A 2,600-nucleotide genomic window follows, 5' to 3' on the forward strand; every position below is an offset into this window, starting at 1 on the left:
GATCCACACAGTCAAAGGCTTTGGCATAGTCAATAAAGCAGAAATAGATGTTTTTCTGGAACTCTCTTGCTTTTTCCATGATCCAGCAGATGTTGGCAATTTGATCTCTGGTTCCTCTGCCTTTTCTAAAACCAGCTTGAACATCTGTAAGTTCACAGTTCATGTATTGCTGAAGCCTGGCTTGGAGAATCTTAAGCATTACTTTACCAGCGTGTGAGATGAGTGCAATTGTGCGGTAGTTTAAGCATTTTTTGGCATTGCCTTTCTTTGAGATTAGAATGAAAACTGACCTTTCCCAGTCCTGTGGCCACTGCTGAGGTTTCCAAATTTGCTGGCATATTGAGTGCAGCACTTTCACAGTGTCATCTTTCAGAATTTGAAATAGCTCAACTGGAATTCCATCACCTCCACTGGCTTTGTTCGTAGTGATGCTTCCTAAGGCCCACTTGACTTCACATTCCAGGATGTCTGGCTCTAGGTGAGTGATCACACCATCGTTATTATCTGGGTTGTGAATATCTTTTTTGTACAGTTCTTCTGTGTATTCTTACCACCTCTTCTTAATATCTTCTGCTTCTGTTAAGTCCCTACCATTTCTGTCCTTTATTGTGCCCATCTTTGCATGAAATGTTCCCTTGGTATCTGTAATTTTCTGGAAGAGATCTCTAGTCTTTCCCACTCTGTTCTTTTCCTCTATTTCTTTGCATTGATTGCTTAGGAAGGCTTTCTTATCTCTCCTTGCTATTCTTTGGAACTCTGCATTCAGATGGGTATATCTTTCCTTTTCTCCTTTGCTTTTTGCTTCCCTTCTTTTCACAGCTATATGTAAGGGCTCCTCAGACAGCCATTTTGCTTTTTTGCATTTCTTTTTCTTGGGGATGGTCTTGATTCCTGTCTCCTGTACAATGTCACAAACCTCCAACCATAGTTCATCAGGCACTCTGTCAGATCTAGTCCCTTAAATCTATTTCTCACTTTCACTATATAGTCATAAGAGATTTGATTTAGGTCATACCTGATGGTCTAGTGGTTTTCTCTACTTTCTTCAATTTCAGTCTGAATTTGGCATAAGGAGTTCATGATCTGAGCCACAGTCAGCTCCTTGTCTTGTTTTTGTTGACTGTATAGAGTTTCTCCATCTTTGGCTGCAAAGAATATACTCAATCTGATTTTGGTGTCGACCATCTGGTGATGTCCATGTGTAGAGTCTTCTCTTGTGTTGTTGTAAGAGGGTGTTTGTTATGAACAGTGAATTCTCTTGGCAGAACTCTATTAGCCTTTGTCTTGCTTCATTCTGTACTCCAAGGCCAAATTTGCCTGTTATTCCAGGTGTTTCTTGACTTCCTACTTTTGCATTCCAGTCCCCTATAATGAAAAGGATATCTTTCTTGGGTGTTAGTTCTAGAAAGTCTTGTAGGTCTTCATAGAACTGTTCAACTTCAGCTTCTTCAGCGTTACTGGTTGGGGCATAGACTTGGATTACCATGATATTGAATGGTTTGCCTTGGAAACGAACAGAGATCATTCTGTTGTTTTTGAGATTGCATCCAAGTACTGCATTTTGGACTCTTTTGTTGACTATGATGGCTACTCCATTTTTTCTAATGGATTCCTGCCCACAGTAGTAGATATAATGGTCATTTGAGTTAAATTCACCCATTCCAGTCCGTCTTAGTTCACTGATTCCTGAATGTTGATGTTCACTCTTGTCATCTCCTGTTTGACCAGAGATAACCTGATATCCAAGGAGAATCAAAGAAATATTGATATCGGCAGTTGAAAATTTTAGCTGTTGGACTGGAGAAAGCTGAGATAGAAGGATAACTTCTTTGCTGAGAGTTTGCTTGTAAGTAGCAGCATACATTTCAGGGAATAACTAGGGTTTCTGTTAACTACTTGTATAGGTAGTGGCTCAGAGGAAGGCATGTCTCTAGGGAGGGTAAAGAAGAAATGGAAGCCCAGGTCCAGAAGGAGCTTTGTGAAGTGAGTGAGGGCAGAGGTGGAGGCCCTAGGATCACACAGCCATCTCACAAGTGGTACCTGGGGATTTCACTGAAAGCAAATTGAAACTTTGATCTGGTTAAAAATGAATATTCCCAGCTATCAGTTTTTTTATGTATTGCTAATTTGGGTGAACTGTGGGAGCAGATTTGCCATAGTCTGTGAATCTTGAAGCAGTTCGGTCTGTTTTCAGTTTTAGTTATCTCCTTTCTTAATCCTTGCTTTTTTTTTTCTAATTAATTTTCAGGCCTTTTAGACTTTCCCTGATGTTTAGCTGTCTTCATGACATTTTTTTTTTATTACACACTGGTGGCAAGTGAATGTTTTTAAGTATGAGTAGGTATTTTTACAACTTTTGCATACTGCTGGGTGATTTTATAACATTAAAATTATCTTGAATAGAGTCAAATAGGCCCCTGCCGCAAGGTGAGGGAATCCCAAAAGAGTCCTCTGATATGGATGGCCAGGGAAACAGAAGCTGATGAGGAATAGAAAAAGGTAAGACAAAGGAAACGCACCTTCTGTGGTCATGAAAGCTGTGGCTAGAGAGGGCCAGTGAGGGCTTATGAAGAGCACACAGCTGTGTCCAAAAAGAGAGA

This window comes from Oryx dammah, unplaced genomic scaffold (genome assembly GCF_014754425.2).
Source record: "Oryx dammah isolate SB20612 unplaced genomic scaffold, SCBI_Odam_1.1 HiC_scaffold_5, whole genome shotgun sequence".
Classification (NCBI taxonomy): Eukaryota; Metazoa; Chordata; class Mammalia; order Artiodactyla; family Bovidae; genus Oryx; species Oryx dammah.